Source organism: Ursus maritimus, unplaced genomic scaffold, assembly GCF_017311325.1.
Source record: "Ursus maritimus isolate PB19 unplaced genomic scaffold, ASM1731132v1 scaffold_6, whole genome shotgun sequence".
NCBI classification, from domain to species: domain Eukaryota; kingdom Metazoa; phylum Chordata; class Mammalia; order Carnivora; family Ursidae; genus Ursus; species Ursus maritimus.
Window position 1 is genome coordinate 80,414,136 of NW_024426774.1, and position 21,891 is coordinate 80,436,026.

The window sequence follows — 21,891 nt, forward strand, 5'->3', positions numbered from 1 at the left end:
ATGGTCCTACCTCAGACTGGGTGGATGCCAGCTCAAATCTCTCAGGCAGAGGTCCAAAGACAAAAGAAAATTTATATTGACTGTTCAAAACGACAAGTGGCATGTCAGGAGTCAGGAAGGGGGTGGCTATAGGTGTGGGCTTTAATTCTGAGCCAAGTTGTTTCTTGGTTCAGTTTGAGTTGGCAGCCTAATATCACTGGCTTTCTCTCTGGCTTCCAGGCCTGCCCTTATGTCAGTGCAAGTGAGCCCTGTGTCCACCATATGCTGCAGGGTTTCCTAAGGATCTAGGGGATTCAAGTATGGCCTCCCCACCCCACCCTGCTGCCCAGGGGTCTGCTCTCACTTCCCTAGGGATCTCTTCCACCCACTCTCCTGGCCAACGTTGTAAGAGTCAGGTCAGTTTTATCTTATGTCTGCCCTCACCTATGCTGGATCTTAGGGAAATGTAGATGAAACTCTTCTCCAGATACCACTCCACGTGCTAATCTCCTTTGCCCAGTTTGGTATTATCTTAAGACAGTAGGGAGACAAAGGTATGAGGTCAAATTGTCACGTCGAACTGAAAAATCACCTTTCAATGAAAACATGAAATGTGGAGTAGCTAACTCTGATAGGAGAAAGCCAGGTGGGGACAGAGCAAATGTTTTTAATTTAATTATGTTATGGTTTTTGCTGGAATCCATTTTTTCCTTTAAGTGGGGAAGGTGGAAAGTATAGACATTAAAAAGATGGAAAATGGAGGGAGAGAAACAATAGATTCGGTTGTATTTTTTTTTTAATTCCGTTATTCCTATCCCCAAAGTTTATTTAAACTCAGTTTTTTCATGTGAGAAATGGGGTTCATTGCTGAATTCCCTGCCCCAGAAGATTGTTTTGGGGTCTAGATAAATTATTCTCTATGGAAAGGCTCTGTAAATTGTAAATCTCGTGTCAGTGTTGAAACCTTGCACAACTCGAAAGACCACCATTTACATTAAAAATGGTGCCCTCCGAGCAAACCTCACATAGAATTCATGTAAAATACAAAGTGAACAGTAACCCCTGCAGGTGTGTCAGTGGCCCTAAGAGAGACTGAGGATTGTTAGTACAATTACAAGTCAGACCCACTAAATGAATAAAGGATGCAGTGCTGTAGGTAAGACTCAATCAAAAGGAGACTAGGAAGATCGGTAGGGGAAGAAAGGGATAAAGAATGGGGGGCGGTAATCAGAAGGGGGAATGAAGCATGAGAGACTATGGACTATGAGAAACAAACTGAGGGACCGGGGATGTACTGTATGGTGACTAACATAATATAATAAAAAAACATTAAAAAAAAGATACCTATTAAAATGTAAATGACTTTCCTAAATAAAAGAATTAAATGGTAAAAAAAAAAAAAAAAAGAGAGAAAGAGAGACTGTTGTGAAACCATACTTGGTGTCAGAGAATCCAATGAGAACTGAATTCTGGGGCAAATGTTGAGGAGAACTTCAAAATCTCATTCCATTGCAAGAATCAGTGAGCCTGGGTATTTGGTTGCTGGAGCAAACAACACAGGAGACTAGGTTACTCGGGGGCTGCTGTGGTGTGTTGGAAAGAACCCACAGTCCTGGTGGACAGAACTGATGAAGATGGCCAAGGCCATTGGCAGAACTTCATTGAAACATGGGTCCTACCCAAAGGAGAGCCACTAGCCTTGCTCTAGAAGGTTAGATCTCTAGACCAGCAGCAGATCTTCCCCTGGACGTTTGTCAGAAAGGCAGAACCGCAGGCTACATTCCAGAACTGCAGATTCAGAAGCTGATTTTAACACGGTCCCCGTGTGATTTGTATACATTAAATGTGAGACATTCTGGTTTATAAGGATCACTTTAGGTCTTCCGCACATGATACTTGAGGTGGTGATTACAGGATGATGAAAAGCGTGCAAGTCTATGTTTTGGTGGCACCTGATGTTTTTCACAGAACTCTTGCAAACATTTGTCACTTGATCCTTACAACTATCCATGAAGAAACAGCACCAAAGGGTTTAATTGCCAGGCCAAAGTTAAGTGAATTGAGCAGAACTATCTGTAGAGATGATTGCCTTATTTCTTTTCAAGTAATAGTTTATTGAGGATAATCCTTCCTTCCTTCTCATAAAATCCCATAGGAATTTGCTTATATCTATTAAAGCAATTGCCACAACCTGCCTCATATTACTGTCATTTATGAATGTTGATTACGACCTCGTGGTGGTCTGGTATTCTCCCATAGTACCAGATACATTACTTGGTCATAGTAGGTGATCTCAGAACTTGGAATTGAATCGAATCTTATATAAAGTTCAAAAAAGTTTTTTTTTTGCAGCTTTAAAATTATTTACTCATAGGGATGCTCTGCTGGCTCAGTTGGTAGAACATGAGATTCTTGATCTCCAGGTTGTGAGTTCGAGCCCCACATTGGGGGTAGAGATTACTTCAAGAAAAATTAAAATTTTTTACTCATATAGCGCTGGTGGGAATGTAAAACAATTCACCACTTGGGAAAACAATCTGACAAGTCCTTAAAAAGTTACACCAACACCATCTGATCCAGCAATGCCACTCTTAGGTATTTATCCAAGAAAAATAAAAACATTTATCCACATAAAGAGTCATAATGAAAAGTCCGTAACAAGGGAGGCTGGGGGGCTCAGTTGATTAAGCATCTGCCTTCAGCTCAGGTCATGATCCTAGGATTCTGGGATCAAGCCCCATGTCGGGCTCCACGCTCAGCAGGAAGCTTGCTTCTTCCTCTCCCTCCTCCCACCCCCCACCGACACACGTGTCTGCATGCATGTGCTCTCTCTTTCTCTCAAATAAATAAATAAAATATTTAAAAAAAGAAAAGTCCATAATGGTTTTCTTCATAATCACCAAGCACTGAAAAAAAAACCAAAAACAAATTTCCACCCGCTAATGAATAAACAAATTATCAAATTTTCTTACAATGGGATACTATGCAGCCATTAAAAGGAAAGAGGTACTGAAGCATGAAACAGCACACATGAACTTCCAAAGCATTAAACTATGTCAGAGAGCCGTGTACAAAAGACCACATTCTTTATGGTTCCCATTTGTGTGAAATTCTAAAAAAAAAAAAAAAAAAATGCAAAATTGTAATTAGTGGAAAGGAGACCAGCAGTTGTAGGACTGGAAGTACAGAAGAAAACTAACCATAAAGGGGCACAAAGGGACTTTTTAGGGCAATGAGAATGTTCTGTATCTTGATTGTGTTAAAGATTTCACAACTATATATAGTTGTTAAAACTCACAGAATGAGGGGCACCTGGGTGGCACAGCGGTTAAGCGTCTGCCTTCGGCTCAGGGCGTGATCCCGGCGTTCTGGGATCGAGCCCCACATCAGGCTCCTCCGCTATGAGCCTGCTTCTTCCTCTCCTACTCTCCCTGCTTGTGTTCCCTCTCTCGCTGGCTGTCTCTATCTCTGTCAAATAAATAAATAAAATCTTTAAAAAAAAAAAAAAAAACTCACAGAATGAGACACGTACAATGGGTTAATTTTATTATATGTAAATTCTAATCAATAAAGCTGATTTCAAAATTACAGTTAGAAAATGTGTGATTAGGAGATATTGAATGGTGTGTTTTCTAGGTTCACATAGTTTTAGGCATTTTTGACAGAAATATTTATTATACCAAGTTTCACTTGGTTCTCCATATGCTTGCAAAGGATGTGATGTCAGAAAAAGTTACAAAATGGGGGCACAGGCTGGCTCAGTCACTGGAGCACACAACCCTTGGTCTCAAGGTCATGAATTCCAGCCCCACGTCGGGTGCAGAGCTCACTTGAAAAAATAAAAAAATGTTACGAAGTGCTATTTTCATCTGAGAAGGAACAACTGCTTTTGCCTACTGGGATTTACACGAAGCCTCTGGATGTTTATGACAGCGAGGAAAATAAAGAAATGAGAGACAGAGAGAGAAAGAAATAGAAAACTAAGTAATATATTATAAAAAGCATTGGAAGACCAGAGAGAAAAGGAGGAACGACCTCCCTTACATAAAGAAGAGTATTTAAGAAATACTGAAAAAGTCTCCCTGAGTAACGTCCTTTTTTCCCTCTAGCTTTATTGAGGTATTATTCACATATAACACCTGCAAAGTTGAAATGTATGGTGTGATGATTTGATACGTACATATATTGCAAAATGATTACCACAATAAGGTTGACTAGCACCCCAGTCCCCTTACAGAATCACCCCTTTCCGTGTGGGGTGAGAACATTCACGATCTACTCTCCTAGCAACTTTCAAGTATTAGAATCCAGTATTGATAATTATAGTCACCAGGCTGCACATGACATCCCCAGAACTTATTCATCCTATAGCTGGGAGTCGGTAGCCTTTCACCAACATCTCCCCATGTCCCCCACCCCACCTCCAGCCCCTGGAACCACCATTCTACTCTCTACTTTAACGAGTTTGGCTTTTTAAAATTCCTCGTGGAAGTGAGAGCATGTGGTATTTATCTTTCTCTGTCTGACTTACTTCACGCAGCACAGTCCTCGAGATCCACCCATGTTGTTACAAGAGGCAGATTTGCAAAAGGCAGATTTTCTTCCCTTTTTTATAGCTAAATAGTATCCCATTTCACATTTTCTTTATCCACGTATCCATCAATGGACACTTAGGTTGTGTCCATGTCTTGGCTATTGTGAACAATGCTGAAATGAACATGGGGGCGCAGATAACATTTTGGGATAGTGTTTTTGCTTTCTTTGGCTATATACCCAGAAGTGGGATGACTAGGTCATCTGGCAGTTCTATTTTTATTTTTTTATGAAATTCCATATTGTTTTCTATAGCGGCTGTACCAATTTACATTCCCACCAAGAGTGCACAAGTTTCCATTTCTCTTGCCTTTGGACACTAGCCATTCTAACAGTATCATGTGATATCTCCTTGTAGCTTTGATTTGCATTTGATGATTAGTGATTCTGAACAGCTTTTCATGCACCTGTTGGCCATTTGTATGCCTTCAGTGGAAAAATGTCTATTCAAGACTTTGCCCATCTTTTAATCAGATTGTTATTATTATTATTACTACTATTTGGCTGTGTAAGTTCTTTATATATTTTGGACATTAACCTCTTATAAGATTTAAGGCTTGCAAATGTTGTTTCTCATTCTGTAGGTTGTCTTTTTTTGTTGTTGGTAATTGTTCCTTTTACTGTGCAGAAAATATTTAGTTTGATGTAGTCCCAATTATTTAATTTTGGTTTTGTTACTTGTCTTTTTGGCCTCTCACCAAAAAAATCTTTGCCAAGGCTCATATCAAAAAACATTTTCCCTGTTTTCTTCTAGTAGTTTTTCAGTTTCAGATTTTGCAGTTAAGTCTTTAATCCACTTTGACTTAATTTTTGTGCGTGATGTAAGATAGGCTCCAATTACATTCTACAGCATGCATCCATCCAACTCTCTCATGAGTCATTTCTGATGCTACCTTCATCCCTGCAGGGACTTATAAGTGAGGATAGTCTGCCTCTTTTCCCAAGTTATGAGCTGTGACTTTCTTGACTCTCTACTGCATAGGGTGATTTTATGTAATACCACCTTCTAGAATATTACCCACTTCAATCCATCTGGCCCAAGTCAATTCTTTTCCTGAATCTCTCAAATATTCAACCTAGCAAGTGCTGAATAAACATTCATTGAGCAAACTAAAGAGTTCACGAATCTATAGTACCGCTAACACTTATTGAGGCATTCAGTCTATGTTCAGTCTGCTCGAGAGCGTATTTCTAGCGTTTTGTGTGGTTTGACTACCTTAAACTTAGCAAGGATCCTGAGATAAGTACTATTATCATCCTCATTTTATGGTTAAAAAAAAAAAAAAAGAAGGCGGGGGGTCGTGGAGGGGGTTGGAAAAGATTGAATAACTTGCTCCAGGTAAATCTTGCTCTCAGGCAGGACTGAGAGACCCGCCACCGTGCAAAGTTAACACCCGAGTTAAACTTGCAAGAGCCCTACCGTCCTGTCCCCAGTGCAGGACGGTGGGCAGGCTCTCCCTTTCCTGGAGACGCTCAAGTTTGCCTTGGAGGAGATCATTTGTGTTTTATCAATCTTGGTGAGTAAGCTGTGAGAACTTCAAAACGGCTTGATAGGTAGCAATGAAATGAACCAAGCCTCACTGGCATCGGGGCTGTTTGTGAACATTTTCTTTTCAAAATGGCAATCCACCTGAAAAGTACTAAAAAATTAGTTTTTGTTTCCTTTGACATGTCATTTCTCTAAGCAGTCTTCTTAACTCGCTGCTCTTATGACCCCCTTAGTAGCAGATACAATTCATTTCTTATGCAGACTGACAAAAAAGATACCCGGTATATGGCACTGCATATCTTGACTTCATTATTTCCTCATAGCGAAGACTTGAAACTGTAATGTGTGAGAAGGAAAAGGTGCCAACATGACATTTACTACTGCTAATATGAATCTGATTAATTCTACAACAAGAAACATGACTTAACTCTTTGTAGTCTTCGGTGAGCCAGACTGTTGGAAGCAAGCAGAGTACTTTTCCCGAATCACACACATCACGGGATTCTTTGGGGATGGGACGATAACGTAAACATACCTTGGCAAGAAGCATCTGCAAAGTCTCTGATACAAAAGGGAGCTTCTCCTACAGAAAAAAAAAAAAAGAAGAAAGAAAGAAAGAAAAAAACAAAAGAAACAGAACAACTTCAAACAAAGCAGAGGCAGCTCTGGGCTCAGTGCTCAGTTGGGACTCCCTCCAGCTTCCGGAGGAGTTTGCTCACTGAGGGGAAAACAGGCCAAGCTGAGTGACCAGGCCACCAGGAGCAGTGGTATTGCTTTCCAGAGAATGCTGTGGCTGGTTTTATTTTATTTTATTGACTCCTTCGAAATGTTCTTCATTGTCCTGTGGCCTCAGGGTGCGTGTTCAAAAATGATTCTACATTTCAGCAATCCTGTACTTGGAATTGCTATTAAAAAGAAAATGCCAGAAGACTACTCACTCTTTTCACTTAGGGGCAGCTAGACTAAAGAAGTACACCTTACTCATGACCTGAAGATTAATTTCGAACACACACACACACACACACACACACACACACACGTTTCAGGTAATTCAAGATTTTGTGGGACATCTAGTTCATAACAAAAACTTATTCCTGACCTGTTTTCTACGGAATATTTCTCATTATAGAAAACTTTAATTTCTGCCAGGCTTTTTCCCCTCCTCTTTAACTTCCCCTCCTCCTTCTCTCCTTACAGTATACACATCTCAAAATATTTATACATCTTTTAAGAATCTCTTTATTATCTCTCCTTAATTGTTGGTAGTAAATCTTTGAGTTCTTAAAATTTATACTAAAATATCGCGCCCCCCCCCCCGAACTTTGCTTTCCCTCAACTATTATATTGGCAGTGGTTATTGAAAGCTAAATATTGGGGTTCTTCAATTTGACTTCCCCTCCTAACAGGTTTGGCTAAAATGTCAAACATGAAGAAACTGTGAAAAATACCATAGAATGTGCCGAATAATGTATCACAAGAAAAATGTTTTTCATCAACACACACGCGTGCGCTCACACAAGAAAAAGAAAGAAAAGAAAAAAAAGAAAGAAAGAAAACTGGCTCAAGGGATTGAAACACGCATTTGATCATGTATCCATAATCCTTTCCTTATGTATTTAGCATGTATGTACTTGGGAAGCTTGGCAGTTTTAAAGAACAAGTTCACTTTTTTGAGGTAGGTTAAAAAATTCTTTCTAAAACGGCGTTTTAAAGAAAGTAAAAGTAACTGTGTTTGTAAATAGCATCCCCTTAGAATATTTATCCGCTTTATTATTTGGGGCGAGGGGTGAACTGTACGCGTCCACGGCAAAGTTGCAAGGGCGAAAAAGCCAGCAAATACTCTAGTGGGTCAGGAAAAGAAGACATGGGATTCGGAGCTGAGTTTATTTTCGAAGGTAAATTGTACGCGCTCTTGTTTACAGGCTACCGGTGACCAAGGGCAGCCATGGTGGCCGTCGCTTTGCAAATCGAAGAATACAAATAACTCTGAATGCGCGCAAATGACACACGGGGCAAGGTTTTAAATGTGAACACATGCTCCGGAGGAGCCCATGCAGGAATAAAAAATGTTCCTGTTTGGTTAGTTTAGATTCTGAAAGAAGCTTTTGTGTGGCGAGATGTAACGGGATCCCGGGGCTGGAGCCCGGCCCTGTGGCATATAGGTCAACGCGTCTGTCCCAGCGAACCAGCTCTAGAGCTGCGAGCACGCCTGTGCCCTCCCTCCTGGCACTCGCTTTTGTAAGCCTTCATTTGCTTTTGCCAGAATGATTAAGAAAGGGACCCTTTTGTGCCCCTCTGTGGAGGTCTTTAATAGGGGGGCCGGGAGGCTGCGGAGAGGTGTTTTTTGACGACGGACGCTCACAAAAATTAAAGAGCAGTTCTGTTTAAGTATTCTAGAACTCCACTCATTGAATACCGTCCAGAAATCTGCTGGTTCAATTTCTTCGTCCCATCTGTTTCGCTCGCACTGGCTATATTTGTTAATATTTCCTCAAGCAGCATGCTGTATTGCCCTCACTGTGCTAGAGAAAAGGGCGTAGATTGATCATTTTTGCGGGACGGGGAAAAGGTTTCTTTTGGGCGGGAGAACAGTGCATTTACTCGCTTCCTGTCCACAGTCAGAGACAAAACTTCTTAAATAAAAAAAAAAAAAAAGAGAGAGAGAGAGAGAGAGAGCTAGAGAGAGGTTGTTTTGGTGGTGGGGGTGGGGTGGGGTGGCAGTGCGGAGCGCGGGCAGTGTCAGGAGAGCCATCAGCCTGCTTATCTGTCTTTCTACTTTGGCACATGAAAGTTCCCAGCTCAGCACGCCATGTGTCAAATCTATCATTTCGTATGTCAGCAACCATTATTCCCTCTTTTGTCACCAGTTTTGACCAAAGGATGAAAAATTGCTGTCTTACTCAGACAAAATTATTGCCCGGGATGAAAAAAAAAAAAAAAAAAAAAGGGCAACTCCAGTACAGAGGAGTAAGCCAAGGTGAAATGCGGGGAGACTCTCCTCAGATTAGGTCTGGGTTAAGAGAATATTGATCTGTGTGCTAAAAACTGTTGATCTCTGAGCAGAGGATGACAAATGGTCGCAAACAAACAAACAACAACAAAAAAATTGACTGTCTCCAAGGACATTTGAGCTGCTCAGTGTTTTCCGTTAGTATTTGTTTGGTTTGTGGGTTTCTACACTGGGGACTTCAACAAAAATAAGCAAATATTAAACAGAAATGAAGCAGCCACAAAAATGATACAGAGGAAAACCGGAAACCGGACAAGGTCCCATATTAAGCAGCAAAACTGTAAACATAGACAGTGCTGCTTGTCTAAGCTCATGGGTTATGCTTTTTTTTTTTTTTTTTTTTTTTTTGGATGTTTGGTGCTGGGTTGTTGTAAGAGAGAAGTGTTTTTGTCCAAAGTAGGTATCTTTAATTATGGCAGGTTAGGCACTTAAGAAAAAAAAAAATCCAACCACATATAAAGTATGATGCTGACGTTCATAAACCCCCAAATGAAAGGAAATATAGAGGCTTGCATTCATTAAGCAAATGCAGTATGACAAGGCATAAATTCAAATTGTTTGGGGGTTTGAGGAATTTTTCCCAACTGTACAAACTGAACAGAGGGACTGAAAGAGCATAAAATGCCAATGACTTGCTTTGCTTTCCGGAAGAATGTGGGATTGTGGCTGAGGGAAGGCACACGGACCCATACGCCCTAGTTGGAATTTATCTCTTCAGCTCTTCATGTAGAATTTGAGGTGAGATTTTTAACCTCTGTGATCCTCAGGGTCTACTTGTCTAATGTGGGATCATCCCATCGTATTTGCATGAGGATTAAATCAATTAGTGTCTGTACAAATGGTGGAACACGGAGGCACAAAGTAAGCATGAAATAAATACTGTCTTTATCATGACTATCGTTATTTGTTTCTAATGGATTTCCATTAGACAATCCCTTCTCTCCATTCCTTCACGACATCAAGGTCTAGGCCTTATCGTACTCTGTTCCAGGGTGCCTGGGTGGCTCAGCCAGTTGGGTGTCTGACTCTTGATTCCTGCCCCGATTCATGACCTCAGGGCTGTGGGATTGAAGGCTGCCTCAGACTCTGTGCTCCATGGAGAGCCTGAGGGGGATTCTCTGCTCCTTACCCTCTGCCCCTACCCCCAACTCACACTTTCTCTCTCTCTCTAATAAATAAATAAATCTTTAAAAAAAAATAAAAACAAAAAACAGAAAAACATGGAATAAGCTCACCCACCCCCACCCATTGCCCACGTGACTCCTTCCCATCCTTCAGTTTATACCTCAGCATTATATTCACAGAGAAGTCTAACCCAGCCTGCCCCTTCCTCACCTTCCTCACCTTCCCCACACAGTACTGGACACTGTTATTCTCTCTCATGTCTTCCTCTTCAGTTCTCTACGGATCAGTTTACTATAGTTTCTCCCATACTTACAGATGAGTCTACTCATTTAACGAATTCCATTAGAGCTACTTAATACTCTCTTAGTAGTGAATATCTTACCGTAGATCTGGTGAGTAACTGGACAGAAGTGCTACCATGTGAGGGGCATGTCTGCTCTGTTCTGTTTGCAATGAACACCCAGCCCCTAACCCAGTGGCCCATCTGGAGAAGACGCTTAAATAATAATTTTTCATCCAGAGAAACAACAGATGAATGAATGAATGAATGAATGAATGACTCCCTCAGTAGCCCTATGCAAGCCAGAATCCTGTTGGAGAACAGATCTAGGAGTCAAGGGACAAAGGTCCTTGCTTTGGCTCTGTGACTTTGAGTAAGTCATCATCCCCCGTACTTCCGGGCTCCCGGAATACACAAAGATGGCGTCACAAGGGAAGACCTCCCCTCTCAACTTCTCAGCCTTATTCTCTTGGACCCTAGGAGCCATTCACAACTTCCTGTCCTGAACAGTTTAAATGTTTAACAAAAATAAATAAATAAATAAAAAATAAATAAATAAATAAGATAGCTGAAAAGTGTGTTCAGATGCAATAATAACCGGTCCTGACTACATGAAGGTGGCATTTACGTACAACATGGCAGAGCCTGGTGGAACACGTGACACGTGAAAGTCTCTGCTGGAATATATGATTCAAAAATCATTTGTGGAATGAATGAAAGAAAGAACTGCATTACACCTCTGTGAGTATATAATTACTTAAATTAGAGTGAAGGAGTTGTCCAAGACAGAGTCTCTCTTAACACTGATTTTAATAGCTCTGTGTGAACTCTCGTAGCGAATATATGCAAATTAGCTGCTTCCCTCAGATTAAAACAATGTGTCTCCCTTCTCTTTCACTAGGCAAAAGTTTTGATCAGGTTAACTAAACGACCACAGTTCAAAACTTCGGAAGGAGAAAAAGATGTTGCTTTTACTTCTTGTTCCCACAAATATAATTCTAGCTATTTGTTTCACTGAAATAAAACCAAAATTAACAAATTTAATTGCCACCAAATGGTAATCAAAACCATGAAAGCATGTTCGAGCAAGTTGTTCTGTCTCATTCAGGGAAATGTGAGCATCAGTAATAGACTATTTTATTTTAGCTGTTTCAAGGAAAGAAGTTTTCGTTTATTTGAAACACAGTACAGAGAATGAAAGTTGTTTCAATACTAACTAAAAAACCTTCACAGAAATGACCTTCGTATTTTAGTGTACCGCATACTTATAAATTAATTGTCCCAAAAGAGTAAATGCTAATATTAACTAATAGTGTAATTTTAAGAGCACCGGGTTTGCAGTTAAGAAGACTCATGTTCCACTCCCAATGGTGTGATTTTCCGTCTTTGTGTGTTTTCTGGCAAGTATCTTAGTCTCTCCAGCTCATTTACTCATTATAAAACTCACATTCTAACAGGATGGATTGTTTTGAGAATTGAATTAAGTAATATATATCTGCCTACCTACACCATTAGAATGCAATAAAGATATATTGGTAGACTGTATAAGTAGTTAACTGTGTGTGTATTTCAGTATTTATCAGAAATTTTATAATGTAATGCGAGCATGCCAAACATCTTGACGATTTATGATTTTTTTTACCTGAGAACACACTTTCATCATATTTATTACAAAATCTAAAAAACTGTCTATGATGAGGTTTCTTTCTTCATTAAGAAGATATCCAAAGCAATGCAAATGAAAATATGAAACCTCATAAATGCATAAATATGGAACTTGCACAGTTGTTTTGTACTAATAAGAAATGTTTGCTCTTAATCTACTTGAGAATTCGGTGTCTAACACATTGTCAGGATACCATAAGAGTTATTAATAATAACTCCACATATTAAAATTATTAGCTTTAAAGTGAAATTCTAAAACAAAATTGCCTAGCGTCACATGGACCTAAAATGAGTCTTTAGTGTGAGAGGAATAAGAATGTATAAATTGGCTGTAAGTTAGAAACCTATCCTCTGTCATCGACCCAAGTGTCTTCCTTCAAGTTAGCATAAAACCCACTTGGATGTACTGATTACTTTTTTCTTTTCTCTTCTCTCTCTCCTGGGCATCCTTGTTTTGACTCCAATCCTCTCCCACTCATTTTATTTCTTCTTTCATTTCTTCCTATTTTCCTCCAACGTGCTCTTACCTTATTCCAAAAAGATATTGGGAAATGTGCCAGTGGGAAAGAGATGATACAATCAAACGAGGATATTCAGGCAGTTTAATAAAGGGACTGCCTACAAAAGCAAGATTTAGGGCAGTGCCCTGGACTAGCAACAGGGCTTCTGACCCCTAAGTCTGGAAGGGAGGGTTATGGGGAGGGAGGGGGTTCTAGAGACAGAGAAGCTCATATAGAGAGGACTGCCTAATGTGAGCTGAGATCTCAGCAAGCATGCACCAGGAGGCCCCAGTGCAGAGAAAGAAGGAAGGAACAATAGCCAGACTCACTATCAGTGCTCCCTGCCGTCTCCCGCTGAAGCATCCCATTGTCAGGGCCTCGCTGTAAGCCAGAGGCAAGGGCGTCTTTATCGGTCCGCACTGTCTGGCCACAGAGAAGGTGGAAAAGGGTGGAAAGTGAACTTGAAGAGATAAGTAGAAGTCATCCAGCCAGTGGTTTTAATCACACACACAGGAGAGTCAGTACTTCAGGCCTGGGGCAGGAAATATATAAGATGAGCCTGGAGCAACTTAAGAGTTCCAGAAAGCAAGAAGGTGCTCAGCAGCACGATAACAACAACGCACGAGAGTGGGGGTGTGCCCGCAGAACCCAGGAGCCAACCCAAAATACTTCCCAATGACCAACGCTGAAACAATTTGAGCCACAGAATAAAGCATGACTGGATTATAACCCCAAGTACAAAATAAATATTGAGTCCCTACTGATACTCAAAAAAAAAAAAAAAATGTTTGCATGAATAAAAAACAAGTAAATACAAGAAGAGAGACAAAGTTCCCCTGCAGAAGAATTCCATATAATTTAGTAGACTCTCCGCCCTCAGAAAGGTGGAGCTTAACCCCCCACTCCTTAAACGTGGACTGCACATGAGAGGACAGTATGAAAAGGGAGGGGAGAGGGAGGAGTAACCTTAGATTGGAGAATATGAACCCCCAGCAGGTGCTCAAGTCAACATGGATGGCGGTAAGTCACGTGGATAGCATATATCCTTGATACGATGTGATGAAAATGACACTTTACCTCTCTGGTCTTCCTCCCCCAAACCCGTAACTTCGGTCTAATCATGAGTAAACAGCAGACAAATCCCAGTTGAAGAACAGTGTACCAAGTAACTGACCAGGATCCATCAAAACTGTTAAGGGTGTAAAAGACGAGGGAAGTGAGAACCCGTCACAGCCAAGCAGAGCAACAGAGACCTTGCAACAAAGTGAAATGTGATATACTGGATAGGATCCTGGGACAGAAGAGAACATAAAGGAAAAAACTAAGGAAATGGAAATAAAATATCAACTGATCTTAATAGTAATGCATGAATCCAGGCTCGTTAAATGTAACAAACGTACCATGCATATAACACACGTGCCAAGACTTTGATAACCGAGGAAACGGAGGTAGAGTAGAATGGGGACTGTCTGTACTAACCTTGTAATCTTTCTGTACATTTAAAACTGCCCCAAAACATGAAGTTTAAAAAAAGGAGCTTGTGAAAATATAGATAGGAAAGTAAGGCAGAAAAATCCGAGAGTGAGAGGCCGATGCCCGTAGCGAGTGTCATAATAAAGTTGGCGATCTTTGCTGTTAGTTCTGGTCATTCTGGTTTGGAACTGGACTCCTTCCATTACCAATCACAGTAATCAAGACTTTGAGCCCGCTGGATTCCTACAAGTGGGAATCTGGGAGCATTAGCTAAGAATTCTACCCTCACAATCTCATTTTAACTGTGCGTACAGCTCCTTCTCCAGCCACACAAATTAACACTGACACACATGTGTACTCTGAACAGACACACGGAGCTCTACCAAACTCCGCAGTACGGACAAGCAAAGACCACAGGTCTACCGCCACCAACCCCATGATTCTCACTAAATTTTTCAACTTCTTTTTATCTTTTATCTTACAACTCTCTTTTTATCTCCATTTTAATCTGTAAAATTATAGGGCCAGATGAACTTCTGCTCTTCTGATCTCTAAAATTCTTTTTCCAAAAGTAGCTGGATAATTGATTTGAGTGAGTGAAGATGCTCTCTCTCAAATCTCCTTCTCACAATTAAAAAACAAAAGCACAAGGTCAGTATCTTACTAACACCCCATTGCTCCAGGACTAAAAACATAATGGCCCGATGAGGATGTCTCCATCTGTGGTCTCCTCCGAGATTCCCAGCAGATGCATCCTGAAAGACTCGTTAGATGCTTGTATTTGTATCTATGGCCAGAAAACTGAACAAATAAAGGCCCTAGCAAGTGCACAGATTACTTTGGCATCATGCAGACTGGCAGCTTCAGGTTTTCCGAAGCCAGCTGATCTAGAGAATAACAAGAAGGTTAATTCTCAAAGGTAATTTCAATAGAAGGACCATAGCACTTTCCCTCCCTCCACCAGACTGGCTTTGAAATTCTTCATGACACTTTACTGATCTTGAATCTCAAAAAGATGATAATACATAAAACCCTTCAGTTCTCTGGGCCCTAGCTTCCCCTTCCTGTAAAATAAAGAGGTTGGATTAGATAATTTGTAGGACTAATTAAAGGACCACCAGACCAACCACCTCTTTAAGCACTGAATCCCTAGTATAAGACTCTAGTAATGGATGTTTTTAATTCTAAAATTCAAAGATGTAATCATTGATTTAATTATTCTATTCTGTCAGTTAAATGTTTACATGTAGCTTATAAAATGTCTAGTTACATAAAAATGAAGCTGTATTCATGATCTCAAAAACTCATCTCCATCTTTTCCAGCATGGGGGATTTTAACATAGTGCTATGGTCTGAACGCCCGTGTCCCCCAAATATTCATATGTTGAAGTCCTAACTCCCAAAATGATGGTATAAGGATCTTGGTTTTGGGGAAGCGCTTGGGTCTTGAGGGTAGAACACCCATGAGTGGGATTAGTGCTTTATAAAAAAAAAGCTCCAGAGAGATCCCTAGCCCCTTCTGCCATGTGAGGACCCAGTGAGAAGGCATTGGCTGTGAACCAGGAAGAGAGACGTCACTGGGCGGTGACCATGCTGAAACCTTGATCTTGGACTTTCCAACCTCCAGGTCTGTGAGAAATAAATGTCAGTTGTTTATCAACTACCGAGCCTCGGTATTTTGTTATAGTAGCCCGAATGGAATAAGACACATCTCCTATTTTCATCGCCGTAGTACCAAGAAACTTTCACCTCAGTCATGACGCTGCAGTTAATTAGGGCTCTTAACAAGGGGTCCCAAAAAGAGTGGAACTTATGGAATCCTTTTAGAATCAGATGGAAGATATGAAGCATTTTCCCGGAAATGATATATTTCTATGTAAATACACATCGAAAGCACATGAGCTCACACGCACACATGCACGCACACGCACGCGCACACACAGTCACAGTAAGTTCATGGACGTATCTCCCCAAGATCCATCCATCTCTTTTCCACAGTACGCATGCATGTCAGTTTAAGAAATTCTGATCTAAGGACTGATTCTTGTGGCACCAGGGAGAGTGGTAGAATGTGGATTATTTCCCCCATCTGTTTCCAAGACTCTTAAAGGCGTTAGCCCGTGCACAAATGATTCTAGTAAGTTTTGACTGGATTAAAAAAAAAAAAAAACTTCAATGTGTGAAAACAGAGAAATGCAGAACAATGTGTATAATGTATGTAAGTAATTTTTAAATGCCCAAGTAAAATAATGTTGTACGGGTGTGTACGCTTTCAAGTGTCCAAAATATACCGGAAGGAGTAACACCAAATTTATGATAGTGGTTACCCTCAATAAGGGAGAGACAACAATTAAAGTAAATTAAATTGTTATCTAGAATCCTTATTTCTTTACGAGAAGACAGCAGACACTTGATACATTATTAGCAGTTGTTAATCCAGGAGGTTGGCGTTTGGGTATCCTTTGATCATTCTTTGTACTTTTTCCAGACATCTTTTGAATCTCCCACATGGTGCCCAATGCCCAGCGTAGCACAGCTACATAGGGGCCATTTCATCTCTTGTCACAGGACGATGTTAGCAGGCCGACAGCAGGGATCTGTGGCGTGGTTGCATGGGACGGGAGTGGTCAGCTGTGTGACATTGGAGGGTGCATGGAAAAGACCGACCATACGCATATTAAAAAGGGTGCTACGTTCTACTTTTCTGAGGGAGCAAAAGTACTTATCTGTGTTACGACCCCTTTGTTGCTTGCAGTCTCCAACACCAGCCCAAAATTATCTGCCAGTCCCCTCTGCCATCTCCCCTGTATAAGGCAATACTCTAATGACCTGGATGGAATCAATGTTTAGATGCATTCTCTCAAAATTAATGACTGCCTACATAAAAATTAGCTCTTTGAAATGACAGCATGGGGTGTATTTTCATGCTTTATAAATTTAATTCTCAAGCAAGCCAAACTTAAAAGGACTGAAATTTTAATTTCTGAATAAAATGAAATTCTGAATAAATTTCAGGTAAAGAACTAATATAAATAATCCAAATTCTTCTAATTTCATCAGCGGTATAAATCTTTTGGCCTGATACACACTTTACCCTAAAATAAGTCCTGAATAAATATTTTTATGATGAAAGAGTAAGTGAATTTAAAACATTGATGATTGTTATTTAACATATATTTTTAAAATCAGCTTTTGTGTTGATTAAGAATTTAAATGCCAAATTGCATGAGACTAATTTCATTTTTTTTTTAATGTATATTGAGTATCCACCGTGTGGCAATTACCGGGTTAGCTGCTGGAATAGAATTAGTCAACCTGAAGACATATATAAAGTGATTTTTTTCCATGAGGACATGATTAAAAATAAAACCAACGTTCTCTTCTAGAGTTAGATCAGATCTGATTTAAAATATGCTGTTTTAAAATGAATTATAAACTGTCAGAATTCATGGTTATGAAAAGGAATTTCCAGATATTTCTAATGACTTAGAATTTGTGTTTAATCTAACAAACCACACTGACTATTGAATTTGTGTGTCTGTGAATATAAAGATTTATTGTCCCTGGAGGTAATTATTGACCTCAACATCTTATCAGTCAATATTTACCTCTCGGGCCAATAAATCTTGATATAACCTCATGAAAGTCAATATCTGTTTAATAGTATACATGGAAATCTGTAATAGTTTGATTACAGGCTTCAATGTCATGCTGGCCGGTGCATGTCTGCACATCTAAGGGACATTGAATCGCTTCTTTTTTTTTTTTTCGACATAGACAGAAACATCTCTGATCACTATGATTCACTTGTTCTCCATCCAACATCGGGTTGGAAATATTTCTATCTTTGTTTAATTCTCTTTTGCATACAAGTTTTACCTCTTCAATCAAATTGTAAGCCCCTGTGAAGCCGAAGACTAATTTAATGCTTTGTGGTTTCACTCTTTGCTCCTAGTACAATTCCCCGTCATTGCAAATAAAACAGTTTCCGTGGATGGACATGTCTTTCAACACGCGGTCCCCCAGGGGTTACAAAATAAGTCATCGCCCTTCCAGCATGCACATCACAAAATATCTTCCAGAGCCAGCAAGAATTCAGTGCTATCACATGCCAAGACAGCAGAAATGAGTATTTAATACTGAGCACAAAGTTCCTCATTCTGGAAAGGCAGCGAGTGGAGCCATCTAGGGCAGTAGTGAGTTCAGGTGCCACGCTGTGACACTGGGTGATATATAGCTAGCTTACATGGCATCCAGGTTGCTTAATGCTCAGTAAAAATTTGTCGACCAGGTCCTCAAAGAGGAAAATATTGAAATCAGTTTTATTGTTTCATGAGCACGTTCTAACACATTAAAAATGCAGCATAAAGAACCATCAGGCTACTTTAAAGGGTCCTTTCTATGGGTTAAGTAAAAATGCAGGCCAACCATTAGGTTGCATCAAAGGGTCCACATTTTCTGCGGTTCCAGATATCCTCAGCAGGGTTTCCACAGCATCTTGGAGTTTCAGCAGCACCACGGGGCTTCTGATGGCCTGAGATGAGAAGCTCCACCAGGTTTCAGAGCCTGGGCTCAATTTCCCTGTTAATGACTATTTGCCTTTGTAAACCTGCCTGCAGTAGTAATAGTTGGAAACCCAAAGGCATCTTCAGCCTCTGGTGTCTTGTGCACTTCACAAGCATGAAGTCCAGGCCTGCTGGGGTACCAAATGTGGGGGAAACTTATGTGGACAGGATGGTAGCAGTGGGCTTCCTCATTGCCCATTCAGATCCCTATCTCAAGAGCCTCTGGGATCTAGCAGGACTAATGTCATCACTGAGGAAGGTGCCTGGCCCTTGAACTGTGCACTTCCTATGATGTGTGGTTAGGAAAGTACCAACTCCTCTCCTGATATGATCAAAAGCCAGGATATAAAAGTAGTATGACATGACAGANNNTCGTCTCCTGCCCTATACTACCAGCTCAATGGCTATGGTCGGTAGTACCATTAACTCCTTTCTCTGGAACTGGGTGCAGAGTTTGAGTATGGGAGGGGAAGATTGGGCTCCAACCTTGCTGTGTACTGGGATTGATTTTGAGAAACACTGGATTTAAACCAGTTTGCACGGAGATGAGCAAGAGGCCAACTCTTCTCTGAGCTCAGTCTTAGGTAAGATACGTTTTACCCCTCCGTCTATGCTGCAAACCCAGAGGATATCCCTAAGCATGATCCCCTAACCCACCAACAACACTTAATGTTTAAACCTCTAGGATGTCTGAGGCCATGTACTGACAGAGTCACAGAGGACACTAAGGCATGGCTAGAAATGGCTGGGTGGCTACACCTTGCAGGCAGGAGATAGTTATTTGTAAGAGCAAGCTAGGATATACACACCTTCCCAGAAAGCGTCATAAGGCCAGCATCTGTGGCCATTTTGGAAAAACCACTTCCAGTGGCTTGGGAACCTCTGTCATCTTAAAAAAAAAAAAAAAAATAGAAGAGAAGAGTGAAAAAAAGAAAAGAAAAAAGAAAAGAAGAGAAAAGAGAAGAGAGAAAAGAAAAGAAAAGAAAAGAAAAGAAAAGAAAAGAAAAGAAAAGAAAAGAAAAGAAAAACCTTCACACACAGTTCACTCAACACCCAGCCAAGGGATAGCAATGTCGATATGTTGGTGTCTGTCCAGTTTTTGGCACAGCTTACTTTCGAGATACCCCAACTGCTTAAGGAAGTCATAGTGGAGAAAAAATATTTTCTGCAACTGTGTTGATCCAAACCTTTCCCCACGCCTGATTCCGGGTTCACTAAGACCCAGATGTGAGAAGGGAGAAGTCATAGGTATATTCGGGGCTTGCATACACCAGCTCAGGACAAGAACAGAGTTGGTGCAATTTGTCTTGATCTGGCTGTTCCAGGGTTCAGTTTCTCTCTCACTATGTGAGCATTAAGGGTCATTGTATCCCACGTAACATAGTCCAACATTGTACTATCTGAGCAGGGAAGGATCCATGTCTGACTGAAATATATCTGAATATCCTAATTCTTGACTATGATCTGAGACATCTGCACTGCAGTCATCTAATGCCTCTGTGGTGATTCTGAAGTCTGCCCTGAGGATTCTGATGTTTCCAGGTGATCAGCTCACAACCACCAAGGTCATCCCTTTGGACTGATGTTTTACTATCCAAATCTCGGAGGATATAGTGCAATTCTTGGGTTCCTCTCATCTCTGTCATCCTGATGATATGTTATTTAATTCTTTCTTTTATCAATACCAACTGAATACTAACCACTATGTCCAATACGTTAGTCATTTAAAAATGTACAAATTCAGGGGCGCCTGGGTGGCTCAGTTGTGAAGCGTCTGCCTTCGGCTCAGGGTGTGATCCTGGCATTCTGGGATCGAGCCCCACATCAGGCTCCTCCACTGGGAGCCTGCTTCTTCCTCTCCCACTCCCCCTGCTTGTGTTCCCTCTCTCGCTGGCTGTCTCTATCTCTGTCAAATAAATAAATAAAATCTTAAAAAAAAAAAAAAGAATTTAAAAAAATGTACAAATTCAATTTCCAATTTCAAGAGTTTTACCATATGGATTCAGTGAAAAAAAAAAACATGTTTGTGTAACCAGGTAAGTCAATGGATTTCATGATGAATCAAAGCCACAAAAATACGAGATGTTATAAGGCGGGGTTGGCCCAAGTGTCTAATATGTATTGAGACACCTGAATTTGCTCAGGACTATTAATACTCCAAATACCAACACCCCAATCGAAGCTACTCAAAGGTACCACATCAGGTTTCACCTTGATCTGTTCTCCACACCACCCAGCCAACAAAATATTTTTAGGTAGCAAATCTGATCAAGTTAACCACCCTCACCCCACTCCATTTTGGGGACCTTGAGGGAAATAGATTTTGATTGGCAGGGAAGAGCTGGAGATCATTCTAGGAGGGAAAAACTTTTTGAACAAAGGCAAAGAAACCTGTGGAAACATGACACTTTTAGAAAATGCAAGATTCACACTAGAAATGAATAGATAGAAGATTGAAAAGGTAACTATAGCAGGTTGTATTTTCCAGAGATTGGCACAATAGCGTTTTCCATCCTCTGTTCCTCTGCAATGTCTGCTGTGACGATCTAAGGATGCCCCAGTCATGGGGGCAGAAAGCTCTTCTCAAGGAACCGCACTCAAAGACTTTGACATGGCAAACGTCCTCTTCATCCGGACCTGATCTAGTCAGTGAGATCCTGGACCTTGAGTTGACATTGTAATGAGATGAAACTTTGGGGGTGTTTGTACATTTTGTATGAGTATGGATGGCTGTGACCAGAGGATGGACTGTGGTAGATTTTATTTTCTAAAGGTGACAGCATCAATGTCCCCCATCCCACAATGTAATATAGACACGGCTACCATCAAATAATGGGGCATATGTCCGTTTCCATTGAACTTGAGCAAAGCTTTGGGACTGCCGTGATGGATAAAGTACAGGAGACTTCTGAGGCTCCTTCATAAAAATTCATGCATCTTCTGTCCAGATTTCTTGAAACTGTCTGCAGAATCCTGATTACAACACTCCATCTTGGAACCCAGCTACCTTGATGAGAAAAAGCCCAAGCCAAATGGAGAAACCACATGGAAATGCTCAGTCAACACTCCCAGAAGAACTAGGGCTCCCATTCATCCCAGTCCAGGTACCAGAGATGTGGGTGAATAAGCCTCCAGAAGATTCCAGCCACAGACATTTGAGTCTTCCCAGCTGAGGCTCCAGACATCCAAAGTGGCAGACATGTGGCATTCCT